The 15,348-nt window shown below is 31.8% G+C and overlaps 1 protein-coding gene across 1 annotated transcript in view; it reads left to right on the top strand.

Annotated features, from left to right (window-relative positions):
• Spata17 (spermatogenesis associated 17) overlaps positions 1 to 15,348 on the top strand; it is a 186,671-nt gene that overhangs the window by 134,092 nt on the left and 37,231 nt on the right. The gene's annotated exons all lie outside the window — the stretch shown is intronic.

The following is a 15,348-nucleotide window of genomic DNA, read 5'->3' as shown; positions in this document are numbered from 1 at the left end:
ACATTCCTCTTCTTTATAGTCGAAGAGAAAGCAGTCTCTATATGTCTCCTTATAGGTGTTTAAATCTCATCAGATCGTGATCCTACCTTCATGACTTAATCACCTCCTGAAAGGCACTATTGCCAATATAATTACATTAGGGGTTAGGGCTTCAAAACATAAATTTCAAGGAGACACAATTCAGTACATAGCATTCCATATCTGCCCCTACTCCCAGAAAAAACTGATGTCCTCTTGCATGCCAAGTAATACTTTCCATCCTAATAGTTCTAAGAGGTTTAAAACATGCCAGTGCCCTCTGTCTCATTTAAATATGATCTAAGTCATAGGAACATGAAAAGGATGCCCATTATGACTACTACTATTTAATATGGTATTATTTTAACTATTTAATTTCATATTTTGAATGTGAATAAAATGATCTATATCTCATTTTCTATTTGAAATAAACATTTTTTGCTTTTATGTCTCCTCACCATTCTATTTAATTTAAGGAAGTAGGCCTTCTCTTAAAATATAAATGACTTATCTTAGAACATTAAAGTAAGAAATATTCTTGTGCAAAGGGTTTGTTTCCTTAAATAACAGTACTTCCTTTTGTTTTTCTGCAATAGATTCACTTTATACCTTGTTATGTATTCCAAGAATATATTGCACAGAAGAAGTAAATTAATGAATATAAAGAAACTTTTAGACACTCATTAAAAGGTCAAATAATTAATTTTGTTATTTTGGAGGAATCTGGGTATTTCTGTATACCAAAAATTAACCCTAAATAATTGTTCTTGTATTCCTTGAAAATTTAAGAAAGAAAAGTGCATGGATTCTTTAAATATTAATAAAACATTGGCCCAAACTCTACACAAAACTGTATAGAAAATAGTAAATTTGAGTCTACTTCCTGCCTCCTTTCTTACCTTCCTTTGTCCTTCCTTCTTTCTTCCATCCTTTTTTATTACTTCCCACCTTCCATCTTATCTCTTCAAATAACCATATTAAATAAACAAATTAGCCCTTTGTGGGGCTAAAGTTAACCTCCACATAATATAGAAATAGTCCATTTGTTGGTTATATGTAAAATCTTAGAATTTTAAAGAATATTTTATTTTAATTTGCTCTTAGGTGACTTGAGATTTCCAGCCAATAGATTGCCAAAGTAGGCTTATTTTTACTTGCTTTTTTAAAACGTTTTTTGATTTTGAAAATTAGATGGCAAAACTTATTATTAGTGGATAAAAGATAGTCTTAGAGGAACTAGAGCTATTAGTTTTGAAATGTTGAAGAAAGAAAGGCCTGACATTGAATTATATAGAGTATTCATGCACATTTAAATGTACATAGATTTAGTTGAATTCAGTAGAATTGATTTCATCTAAGAAATAGCTCAAGTAAGTATAGTTGGTTACTATTCTCCAACCTATCCATTAAGTTTTAAGATTGCCTATATGAATAAATACGTTGTCTTTTATCATCCTTAAACATGGAAGTTATAGTTTCCAAATTATTTGCTAACTAATTGTGTTGAAGGGTATCAGTTGCCAGAAAATAAAATATTTAATGTTCTTTTTCTAACCACATTCACATTATATCAACTAATATATAGTACCATTTATTTTTGTTTTATTTTTAATGCTATTGATCTGAAGAGCACTGTACAAAGAAATCACTAAGTCAGCCTATTGAGAGGAGATAATAATAATTTCTCTCTGAATGTATGAAAATCAATAATGAAAGATAGCATATACATAATTTTTCTAAAAAGTGGAAATAAGTAATAAAATAATATATAAAATATAATTTACTTGTATTTCTCTGGTCTACTTATAAACTGTCCCGAATTAAATTTAGATTGTGTTTTTAAATGTTCAAACTTTTAAGTTTGGGTAAATACTTTGTATTTGTAAATTCAGCATTTAAAATAGATGTGAAATTAAATAAGGAGAGCCTATCAGTTAGTCACTATTAATTTAATCAATTTGGGTAAGTCTAAAGGAGTTGTACAGTAAAATTCAGTGTACTAAAAACATTCTTTTGGTTGTCAAAACATTCACATATGTTCATATTTACTGAAGCAGAAATGATAGTCTTAGGCCTTTATCTGAATTGGAATGAGTTTCCATATGCATTTTCAACGTCTGATTTTAATGGAACCATTTCATATTTTTCCTTGTTTGCAAAATTCAGGAAGAGACTATTTTAAGATGGTTCATGTTGATTGTGCCTTTCCTCATATGTCTATTATAGGTGAATTACAACAGTGGAGCAGGCCTTTTCCCTTATTTTCACATGCATTTTTGGTCCTAAACAGGATTTTATAAGCTACAAAGCATAAAAATATCCAGTACTCCAAAGAATTAATTTAGAGAACCTAAGCATATTGCACAGAACATAAAGTTGACCTTTACTGTCTACAGCTTTTGGAATGGAGTGGGATGTGGAACACATCATAGATTTAATGTGGCACATCGTTGTCTGCAGAAACTTGGGTGGGACTGTGACTGCTTGCCCATTGCACCCAGTGATTGAATCTGCTGTCACCAGCATCCTGATAATAATGAACATTCAGCTTAACGACCGTGATTATGATTATCATAATTGATGTGCAAGTGCAGTGTGTGGGGATCATTACAGCTGAACTGTACAGCAGAGAAACATGCCTCAGTTATGGATAATTTTACTTTTATGCATTGATTGGGATAAAATATGCCTTTCTATTTAAACAGACCAGCTTCATATAATTTTAAGAATCTTTCTGTATGTGCTGATTGATGATTATGCACTTGCTGAAAAACAACCCCTTACATTTGTTTGTTTTGTGTTGTTTCATTTCATTAGTAAATGTAAACAATTAAATAATTAGGTGTAATTGAGGGAAAATAGTTTGCTTATGAGGGTGACCTTCTATAATCAAATATTCAGTTAAGTGTTTCTCTTTCTCCCTCTCTTTCTTACTCTTCCTCTCAATCAGAAAAATAAAAACTGAAATTATTATTTTCTTTCACTAACTATCCTTGTTTAGTCTTTCTAAGGTTGGTAGGCTTCTGGAAAATATAAATTTATATAAATTTTCATTATAAAGCTAGAGATATTTGTACATGCATGTATATGTATATACACTCTATTATGCACTTAAAAAACTATGGCAGAACAAAATATTGTATCATGTTATTTGTGAAAATAATATTTAACCTATAGACAGTTTAAAGATGTAAGGTAAAGATATATAAATTTATGCAATCTTTTATTAAATTCTTTTTAATCACTGTTTTTCTTCTGATCAATTTATTACATTATTCAGTCATTTTCAATTACAGTTTTAGTAATGACTTCAACAGAGTTTCTGGTTTGAATGTTGTGAATAAAAATAATATGTGCAGTGATGTATTCAAGATTTTCAAAAAATTAGAGCTGACCACATTAATCTATGATCATTAACCAAAGGGCTCACTTTGCATTTTACTCTATTTTATTTGAGTAATAAACAAACATAATGGTTAAAAAATAATAAAGAAGTGTGGTGAGCCATTTTTGGAAAATTTATGACTACAGTAATGTCTAAAATTGAGAGATTCTCAAACAGATTATTAATAACTATACAGCTCTAAAGAGATTCTGCTAAATGTTTCCTTCTGAGGTCTGTAAAATTTACATCACCCCAGGTAAAATGCTTGCCCTAGATGTGCAGCTGTACACTGTGGTGGAGGACAAAATCTTTGTTTGACAGTGAGAGGTTTTATAGCTTACCTATAAAATTTTCCATCTGAGATTTTTAGATGAAAGTGATTTGTAAAGTTTATTAAAAAGTGCCACTTTTCTCTACATCATTGGTTTTCTAGAATAACAAGAATTAAATTCTTCATCTGATGAGGATCACAGAATATGTTATCTCTGCACTTCTCTGCAGTTAAACTCTTGACCTTAATGTTTTTGAATGTAAAGGCCTCAATTTGATTTTTTGTGTTGTTAAAAACTAGGTCCAGCCCCTAGTGGGGATTTTGGCCTCTATACCTTAGTACTTTCATCCTCATGTATAGGATCATTGCTTTAATTTCTTTCTGTGCTATCCTTGTCTTGATTTGGCTTCGCAAAAGAGCAGGCTAACCAGATTCACAGGGCCCTAAATGACTAAAAATATAACCAAGAATTGACTTTTTGCTGTAGAAAGAGACTGGCTTTGCTCTTAAGAATCCTGGAAGTACTTGATACATTTTATGAATATAAGAGTTAGCATTAATCATGCTTAGTTGACTATTACTCTGGTTATATCTGGAGGTTCCATGTGGAAAGTAAAAGGAAAATTTGTATGTACTCACAGTCAGGCCCCTAATAAACTATTTAGCATCAATATTTGGGAGCTGTTACTGAGGGGAACATTCTGACACATGTTTTTGCTTCAATTAATTCCTGAAAGAAAGTTTCTGAGTCAGAAGATGTGGTGGTTAGTTTTGTGTATCAGTTTTACTAGGCTATCATATCATTATTTAATCAAATACTGACCTATGAATTCTGTGCAGGTATTTTACAGACAAGGTTAAAATCCACAGTACATTGACTTTAAGTAGGTTCCCTTCCATAATGTGGGTGGGCTTCATCTAATCAGTAGAAGGCCTCCAGGGAGAAACTTAGGTTTCCCACAGAAGAAATTCTGCCTCTAGACTACAACATCAACCCCTCCCTGTATTTCAGCCTGTGAACCTGCCCTACAGATTTTAAATCTGCCAGTTTCCAGAATTGCATTTGCCGATTTCTTAAAATAAATTCTCTTTCAACCATGTGGCCCGGGAAATTCCAGCATAATTTACATTATGTGATTGCAAAATCTACATTTTAAATGAGCCATATTACTTGAGTCTGTTATCTTTATTCTAGGTACAGTTTTCTACCCTGTCATTGGCCTGATCTAGCTCTTTGTCTATAGATTAAAGACCAAGAATCACACATGCATTAGACATAAACAATCATTCCTCTCCAACTTTTGAGGCTCTTTGTGTTATTGGACTTCAACTTCCATTTATCTCTCCATGCTGATTATCCCCTGAATTTCAGCATCTCTTGTGCAATCTCTGTGCCTTGCTCCCATCCAAGAAATGGAATAACAAGCAATTTAACTGAGTTTTATGTTAAAATTACATTTGATATGACTGGATTGCGGTAACATTTCATAAGTTTAGAAAATTTAGCAGGGAAACACTTAAAGAATATAAAACCACTTGTATTTATTCTTATAGTCCTATTGTAACTTTGATGCATATAATTTACCACACAGACATACATGCAGAAAGTGAGATTGTACTTGATATATTTTGGGGGAGCCTGTTTTCTCACTTGCCATTTTCAACCATAATAATTTGCTTGGACACCCTTGGCTATTTTTTCTTTAAAGACTAATAGTGGCTATGACTTATAGTTTATAATTTTCATTTAATTTTCCTGGGTACACAGTGGTACCTTTCAATATATAGATTTAGACTTTTCTATTACTTCTAAAATTTTTCTTAAGATTATAATTTTAAATATTCTTTTTTAATTACTTTACCATTTCAGGAACTCTAATTATATTGAAGATTGGATTTTCTTTGCCCATTTTCTGTGTTAAATACTTTCTCTTTGACCATTTTTATTTATTTATCTCTTTTTCCTTTCCTTTGTTGTTTTCCTTCTTTTCTTTAGTGACCATTATTAAATTTTCATTCACATCTATTTTTCTTGAGCCAAGTATAATTTAATATTCATATCTGATACAGTTTTGCCTTTGTCCTTGGTTTCTTTCCTCGGTTCAAGTAAGTTTTCCTGTATACTGTTTTATTTTTTGATTCATTTAAGTTCTTAGTTTGCACATATATGGTTATAGGGGTTTTATATAAAAAAAATTCTAAATCCTTTCTAGAGAATATTTAATTCAATATGGAATGTTGAATTCATATCTTATTTATTTCTTACAGTGACTTCCATGAAGTTTTTACTTTTCTTGTTCTTTTACATTTTATGGAAAGAGATCTAAGGCCAAGTGCACACATTTCTGTAAATATAGTAAGTTTAGTATTTGAGTGAAATTATATTATAAAGAACAGAGAAGAGTTGATGTCTTGTGATTTTGTCTCTACAGGATCCTTATTTTTACACTCTTCCTTCCTTTCCCTGCTCCTGACTCTAGAGGGGTATCTTTCTTCCTTTCCTAGAGGTAATCTCCTCTCTTTTTTGTAACTGATGCCATGAGCAATCAAGTCCCAGGACTGTGTTCAGCATTTTGACATTTCAGCTTTGCACTTACTCTTTCTGGTGGTGATTCTGTTCATGCTTTGTCTGTGTCTTCTATGTCCCTTGGCTCTTTCTGTATATTTAGTAATCCTTCTTTCACCTTGCTTTCTACACACTCAAGTTTGCATCAGTGGGGATATATACTGTATTCACTCTGTTGGAATTCGATGTACAAGAAAAGTGTGTTCTCTCTCTCCTAGTTAATACTGAAGAAATTATTGCATATGGTTCTTCTTGTGCTGCACAATATTATTAAGTGGATGCACAATATTATTAAGTGCTTTTGGTGGGAGGTGCTTGATATTATTAGGTGATTTGAGTAGGGAAGACGGGTACGGGGGTGAGGTATAGAGAGATTTGGATTTAAGCAACTTACCCTTTTTAGAACCAGCTAAACCTCCTTGAAGGTCATATTTAGTGGCAGTTGTCTTTAAACATTCAACAAATGTTCATTAAGCACCTTCTTTGAATCAGGCACACCAGGCTGGGCATCAAGGATATAATCTTGAGTGAAAACAAACATGTCTTTTGTTCCCATTAAGTTCATAGACTGGTAGAAATACAAGAAATTAATCACTACTCTAAATGCTCCAAAGAAAAAGGTCATAAATCTATGAAACTATATAATAAAGATGCTCAGGTGTTCGGGGAATCTGAAGGAACTCTAGAGGAAATGGTGCATATGTTGATATGTGAAGAAATGGTAATCATGAGCTTTGTCTGTAGGGGGATGCATGCAGTACTTGATGAGTGAGTGGATGAAGCAGGTGAAAAGAAGGATCATTATGTATTAACAACTGTTATTGCAGAGAATATGAATGTCCAGTTCCCAAGCAACTTGAACTGAAAAGAGGTTATCAGGGCTGAATTTCCTAGAGTTTAGAGCAGAGATGTTGGGTGATAAGGCTAGAGATTAGGTGAGAAACAGAACTTGTAAATAAACTCCAAACTATCCTAAAGAGTTGGTCTTTATGAGACTTGAAATGTTTTAAGCAAGGATTGAGATGAAATTTGTGCTTTTAAAAGATCATTCAGTGTATAATGTGGATAATAAATTTTAGAGAGGCCAAAATGAGTGGGGGAAGAGACCAGTTTGGCAGCAGTCAGTCCAGGGAAGATTTAATGGTAATTTGTTCTAGAAGAGTGGCAGTGGATTTGGAGAGATATGAATTAATTCAGCAATATTCAGACACAGACCCCTATGATGTTAAAGCTTGAAAATGATTTGGATATGATTAAGAAAGAAGGAAGTCGGTGGCTCAGAAAACTGAGGCAGGAGGATTGCAAGTTCAAAGCCTGATTTAGGAACTTAGCGAGTCTTTAAAAAAGGCCTGGGATGCATCATCCAAAGTACATGTATGAAGACACGAATTGATGTCAACATACTTCATATACAATAAGATATATGAAAAATTGTGCTGTGTATGTGTAATAAGAATTGTGATGCATTCTGCTGTCATTTATTTTTTTAAAGAAAATCAATAAAAACAAAAAATAAAAAAGGCTCAGTGTTTAATTATACCTGGGTTCAATCCCTGGTATGAAAAAAAAAAAGAAAAGAAAAGGAAACAGATTAATTTGGGGGCAATTAATCATAGAAAAGAGAGCATGACTTCAATCTTGGACATGTCTGTGTTTGAGATGACTTTGACTCATTTATTAGAGATGCCAAATAGATACTTGAATATAGAAGTCAATTGCCTGGAACTAGAGTCTTGAATAGAGGTATAACATTGAGTCTATTGGGTTTATAAAAAAAATAATCAAAATCACAAAAGTGGATGCAATTGCCTAGAGTGAAAATATAGAATGAAAGAGTGTTGGTCATAGTGGTGCATGACTATAATCCCAGCTACTAGGACTGAGACAGGAGCATCACAAGTTTAAGGCCAGCCGGGGCAACTTAGCCGGACACTGTCTCAAAATATTAAACATATTTTGAGGGACAGAGAGACCTCTAGTTTTAATTCCCAGTACCAAAAGAGAATATTATGGTTTAGATGTGATGAGTCCCTCAAAAGCTCCACGTGTGAGAAAATGCAAGAAAGTTCAGAGGAGAAATGATTGGGTTGTAAGAGTCTTAACCCAATCAGTGATTTAATCCCCCGATAGGAATTAACTGAGTGGTAACTAGAGTGGTAAGGTGTGACTAGCGGAGGGAGGTGGGAATTAGGGCATGACTTTGGTGTATATATTTTATCGGAAGAGTGGAGTCTCTCTCTGCTTCTTGGTCATTTTGATATGAGCTGCTTCTCTCTGCCACTCTCTCCCATCAAAATATTCAGCCTCACTTTGAGCCCCAAGGAATGGGGCCATCTTTCTATGGACTAAGACCTCTGAAACCTTGAGCCCTCAAATAAATTCTTTCTCCTCTATAATTGTGCTGGTCAGGTTCTTTAGTCACAGCAGTGAAACAGCTGACTAAAACAGAGAAGAAAGAGAGGGAGAGAAGAGCTAGGAGTTTTGATGAATACCCATATTTAAAAGCCATTTGGAATAAAATAAGGCTGAAGAGAAGTTGGATAAAATATGAGGAAAACCAAGATGATTACCAAAGAAATCAAGGAGCAGTAATGCAGTAAGAAAAAAGGAGTGAGAAGCCATGTCAAATGATACCACGAAGTCAAATAAGATGAGTACTGAGCAATCCATGGTGTCCGCAAAATAAAGGGTCCTGGTTCCTTAGCAGAGGCTGACTTAATGGCATTATGGAGACTAACCCAAATTGGAGTGGGTTGAGGAGGTAGTGAAAAGTAAAAATGGAAATAATGAGATGTAGTTAATACTTTGAATAAGTAGAGCTGTGAATGGAAAAAGAGCTATAGGTGTAGGGAGATACAAGATATTTCCCATTTAAGATGGAAGACATTACCATTGGTTAGGTCGTGTACCTACCATTGTTTAACAAACTTCTTATGATTTTATGTTATTTTGTCTTTGAAATTTATATTTCCACATTTTCACATTTGGAAGTAATACTGAGGTAAACTGTACTCCTGCAGCTCCATGTTTACCCATATATGCATTTCTTTAGAAATACGTTCCTAGCAATGGGAACAGTAGGTTAAAGCAGTGCTCCTGTCCATGGGGTGATTTTGCAATTTTTCCGGTGTATTTTTAGTTGTCACAACAGAAAGGAGGATGCTGCAGGAATCTAATAGGTGGTCTCCAGGAATCTTATTAGTACTTTTTATAATGCACAGGTTAGCTCCTCACAATAAAGAATCATCTGCTTAAAATGTCAGTCATCCATTGTTCGGAAACCTTGGGTTAAAAAGTATGCACATGTTTAAGACTTTTGATCCATCTTTCCAAATGTCTTATGGAAAATTAATGTATATTTCCAGCAATTTGTGTGTGTTTTCATTTCCTTACCTTCTTATTAACACTGAGTATTGTTACATCATCATTAATTTTATAGGTGAAAATGACATCATTAAAAACTTACACTGTTTTGATAACTTATGCTAAAAACATTTTAGGATATTTATTGGCATCTTATTATTTTGTAAATTACATATTTATTGTTTATCCATGTTTCTTTTTATGAGTTTGCCATTTTTTGTGACTTTCCAATTATTAGTTTAAGTATAAAATTCTTATTTTTCATGCTTAGAATTCCTCGGGTTCTTTAATATACTGTGTTTCACAAAACCAGAAAAATTTCAGCCACTCTGTCTTCAAATAATGCCCTTTCCTCCTCTTTTCTGGTATTTTCTGGAATTCTAAATATATATATACACACACACATATATGTATATATATACATACATATACATATATATGCTATACATATTAATATTATAGCCATTATTTCATAATTTGCACTACTTTGTGTTTTCTTGCTAGGTTTTGATTACTTTTCATAAAACTATTTTTCATTTTTCTTCAGTTGTGTGTACTCTGTTGTTTATCCTCTGTGGTTTCTAATTGTTATTGTTTTTATATGTGAAATTTCTATTTTATTCTTTTTCAAGTCAGTCTTGTTAATTTTGATAATTTCTTGTTTGGTTTTATACTTTCTTTTTCTCTTTAAATATAAAACCACTTTATATTTAATAATCCCTAAGACTTGTATAATTCTGAAGTTTGATTTAGTCAACTCTCATTCATGATTGGTTTTTCACCTATTGTCTTTTTCATTATTTCTAATGTTTTTACCATTTTTGTTGTTTTAATACTTTTTAAAAATATATATATATATTTTAAGTTGTAGTTGGACACAATACCTTTATTTCACTTATTTATTTTTTATGTGGTGCTGAGGATCGAACCCAGGTCTTGCACGTGCAAGGTGATCACTCTACCTCTGAGCCACAACCCCAGCCCTGTCTTAATACTTTTGATTTGTAACATTTTGTTCCTTGAAATTTTATGTATGGGGATTCTTTGAAGCCTGCTTTAAAATGCATTTCTACAGAGAAAGTTTTGTTTTTCTGCCAAGGGTTTGGTGGCACTGCCTACCAGGGACCACAAAAACTAAATTTAAGCTGAAAATTTTACACTGGAAGTATGTATTCTGAACTTTTTTTTTTTTTGAGGTGCTAGGACCTCATGCATGCTAGGCAAGCACTCTACCACTGAACTACATTCCTAGAGTTCTTATAATCTTTTATTCACAACATTTAGGTGAGAAGGATGTCTTTCCATCTCTGCCAGAAATTAAAGTCCTGACATTTTTTTCTATTTGAAATGTTGGAAATATCTTTCTTTGCTAGGCAACAACTTCTTTATTAATTTTATGGGATTGTTTTAGAGAGAAATTATTTTGAACCTATGATATACTCATAAAGTCTTTCTAAAAATTAAATAATTATGTCTTTTGCTATCTTCATGGTAGTGGAAATTCAGCTAAAATTTATTCTTATATAGTAATGATTTAATTATATATTTTCCCAATTTATGGACATAATATTAAGAAAGATATTTAAACTCTTTGTATCTCAGTTTCCTCATTTCTGGAAAGTAGAAAATATTTTACCTTCTTCATAGTATTATTGTGATGACTGATTTAGAAAATCACATGAATCACTTAAAAGGATTCCTGACATGATAAACATCATACATTTTAGCCATTATTATGTTTATGAACCTTTTTTATTTGTTTTCCTGTTAGTATAATTTTTTATAGGTGGAATGACTGTGTATTTATTTTGGGGGGTGGTAGGGATTGAACCTGGGGTTCTTTGCCACTAAACTACCTCCACCAATTATTTTAATTTTGAGACAGCCTCATTAAGATGCTAAGGATAGCCTCAAACTTTTAGTCTTCCTTCCTCAGCCTTCCAGGATTATAGGTGTGCACCACTACACAAGGCTATTATTGTAATTTTATTACTAAACTTAAATTTCACATGCTACCTGTATCTATCATTTTAAAATTTATCTATTGTTGATTCCATTTTCATGTATGAATATTAGAATAACAGATATTTAGAAAAACTGATGATTAAAAGATTAATTGCCTTTTTAATATAGGATCATTTTCTATGCGCTATAGTTCATGTTTTAATGTGAAATTTAAATATGTCAAATATCTAACATGTTACTTCTTAAGGCAAATATGTGAAATCTTACTGTCAAGTGAGATTTGAATTTTAGATAGCATTTCATATTCTTTTGTATCTTATATTTGATTGTATATCATAATATAAAAAGTAGGTCTTTGAAAGTTAGTTTTGGTAAATCCGTGAGTTGGTGTTTAGCATTTTTTTACTTTTTATTTAAAATAAAAAATAAAGGAAGCCAGTGGTGACACAGACCCTAACAATAAAAGACATGTCAAATACTTCTCTCAATTTTGCATTATCTGATCAATTTGTACTACTTTATGTAATGTGATATGAACACTGATATGAACACTCAGCATCCTGATCCCTGTACAGAGTACCTACTGGACTCAAAAAGAATTCCATTAATTTGTGTCATATACAGGGGCATCCTGCTTGAGAAGTTGTTTGAAAAGAGTGTTCCATTGTTAAAATTATTGTTAATTTATTTTAATATCTTTAACTGAATATTTTGAATTCTGCCTAAATGCAATATATTTTTCTTAGCTGCTATTCAAGGATTTATTTACCTAAACATTCATATGTTAAGATGCTAAAAGCCATACTTCCAGGATGAGTTTAGAATGCTGCAGTTTGTAAATTTCATTATTTAAGTGATAATTTTGTTAATTCTGAATTCGTATACAGGTTACTTTTAGGTGACTATTTTAAAGTTAGGACTGTTTTATTAGAGAAATTTTAAATCTGCTTACATGTTAAAATTTTAACAACTGTATATTACCAGATGATCAAAAAGTGATTACTTGATAAATGCTGACTTTCAGGATAGCTATTAAATATTATAAAAATACAAAACTTGGGAAATTATTTTACATTGTTTTTTGTGAGGATAAAACTGTCGACATTACTTTCTTATTAAATTCACTCCAAGAACTATTTGCAAAGGGTTTGGTCACAACAATAGAAATATTTAATAAAATCTAATTTTCCTCTTTTGTAATTCTTCAGTTGGAAAATGTGGTCCCTTGATGATGATCCAGGGCTTTGAAGAATAAATGGATTCTAAAGAGAAAATTAGATGGTACTTATTATGCTGTCTAACTAGCAATACATTGTCATTTGTCTGTTGTATTATAAATGTGTTGCTTTCCCTACCATCTTTATTTGCCAGTAAGCAGCAATAGAGGAAAAACAAAATGTTGCTGTATTACTCTTGCAGTTGTTTTCTTTGTTTATCCCAAACGCAGCTCACACTTAATATGCCCAATGCAGAACCCACTCCCTGATAACTGTTCTCTTCTAAATTTCTTCCATTCCTTTATGTTCAGTACCAGAGACAATTACTAGTTTTCTCATACTCCTTCTTTAGGCAATCCTTTCTATTCATCCCCCCACCTCAATTTATGCATGACTAGAAAATTTAATTGGTATTTTAAAAATCAAATCCTAACATAAAAATGACATCCTAGTCCAAAAATACATGTTCTTATGGTAAATAAAATCTAATTTGTGCATTTATTTAACATTTTAATTATTTTTATTATATATCCTTTTTGAATAAATTTTTGAGTTAATCTATTTGCCATTAGAAAACTGGAGGCATATCTGTCCAAATTTCTTTACAGCTCACCCTCCTAAAGCCTTATATTAGTATGACATTTATAGCATTAAGAAAGAACAACTAACATTTAACATATAGTTTTTCCTTCATTCTTATTTCAAGTGTGTACTACATTAAGAAAATTGCTTCTGTCTTAGTTTTCCTTATATTAAGTAGAACCTCATTTATATTGTTAAAGTCTACAAACAATTTTAAAAGGTTAGCATTTTCTTAAAAAATATTGTTTTCAAAAAGACCAATTAGAATTTAAAACTATACCTGTTCAAGTCTGAAACTTTGTTTACTAAACTATGATTTTTTGAGACACTGCATAATGTTTTGCTAATTGAATTCAGAAATCATCTGTCATCTTAGTTTTGATATCTAATATACATAAATGATATCCAAAGGGTGGAAGCAAATCTGCAAGTACTAATATACTTTCCTTTCTAGTTCTAGTAGCATAACTAAGCAAATATAAAATTCTACATATAAAATGTATATCTATTTCATAAGGCAAGTTTTCATGTTCATGGTTAGTGATACCTAAAATTCAAAGTATAGTAAAAATTCTACAAATATATCAGAATACAAATGACAAAGTATATTAAATAAGTTACATTCATAACTAATATATATATATACTTTTTTATACCAAAACACTACTGATAAAATTTTCCATGCTTTTACTTTCATCTTACTGTTCTATAATAGATATAAATGCTAATAATAAAAAAAAGATCTGAAGTTTCATGAATTTGTCAGAGTGAGACAGTTTCAGATATCAAATGTTAAGTATTTGATGTTCTATGGAGAAAATCATTGCAGAATGTAGGCATTGCAGTAAGATAAAATTATGACCTAGTAGCACTGCAATAAATAATTAATAGTAGCTTTAAGGATTGATTTTTTTATCAATCCTTAAAAATAAAATATAAAAATAAAGTTCACTTTGGAGAAAACTTTTTTCTGCTGTAGGGTATTTATAACACTGCCCCCACAATGCCTATTATTCCAAAGCAAAGAAAGACATTTTCAAATTTTACCTGTGCTTCTGAAACATTTTAACTTTTGGTAATCATTTTTATCACTATTATTGTATGTCATGATCTCATTGGAGATGACATTGGTGCTAGATTTTGTTTTTATTTATTTATTATTTAATTTGATTTTATTTTTAAAATTTATTTATTTTAATTAGGTATATATGACAGCTGAATGCATTTTTATTCACTGTACACAATTGCAGCACAACTTTACATTTCTATGGTTTTACATGATGTGATGTCATACCATATGTGCAGTCATACATGTAACTACGGTAATGATATCCATCGCATTCCACTATTTTCCTGTCCTCATGCACCCTCCCTACTCTCTCTCCCCTTTGCTCAGTCAAAGGCTGAATGTTCTCTCTGATAAGTGGATGCTGATCCATAACAGGGAGGGCGGAGACATGGGAAAAATGGAGGAACCACATGTGCTTTTGCTCCATTGAATTCACTAGTCCTTTCCTGAATAAATAGGAGCACATATCCATGCATAGAAAAAGTGTCATGGGAAAATAACTGGAAAACTGTCTCTCTTACATTGAAACTTACATATAAAAGTAATGTTTTGTGCTATAGTGTTTCCTCTATGAGAGTACAGTTAGTAAGAATGATTCAAGACAAATAATAACTTCCAAGTGTATGTTGCCTGCTTGTGGACTTGAGCTTCCGTACTCAAGCCTGTCTACTCTCAGACTCTCTAGTTCTTAAATAAACCATGTCACTACTTTTTCCCACTAAACCATTTGGCTTTATTTCCCTTTATAAAAAATATTTTTGTCTACTTCATTTCTTGTACTTGATTAATGTGAGAAGTTTGATTTGCAGAGTGGCACAGTGAGTTTTTAGTTTAATATAGGAAACTGCTGTTTTCTTTGAAAATAATGTTAATATACCAAGTTAATAGTTTTATACATTTTTTGCATATGTG

The sequence above is a fragment of the Marmota flaviventris genome, chromosome 12 (genome assembly GCF_047511675.1).
Source record: "Marmota flaviventris isolate mMarFla1 chromosome 12, mMarFla1.hap1, whole genome shotgun sequence".
NCBI lineage: Eukaryota > Metazoa > Chordata > Mammalia > Rodentia > Sciuridae > Marmota > Marmota flaviventris.
This window is presented reverse-complemented; position numbering and strand designations above follow the sequence as displayed.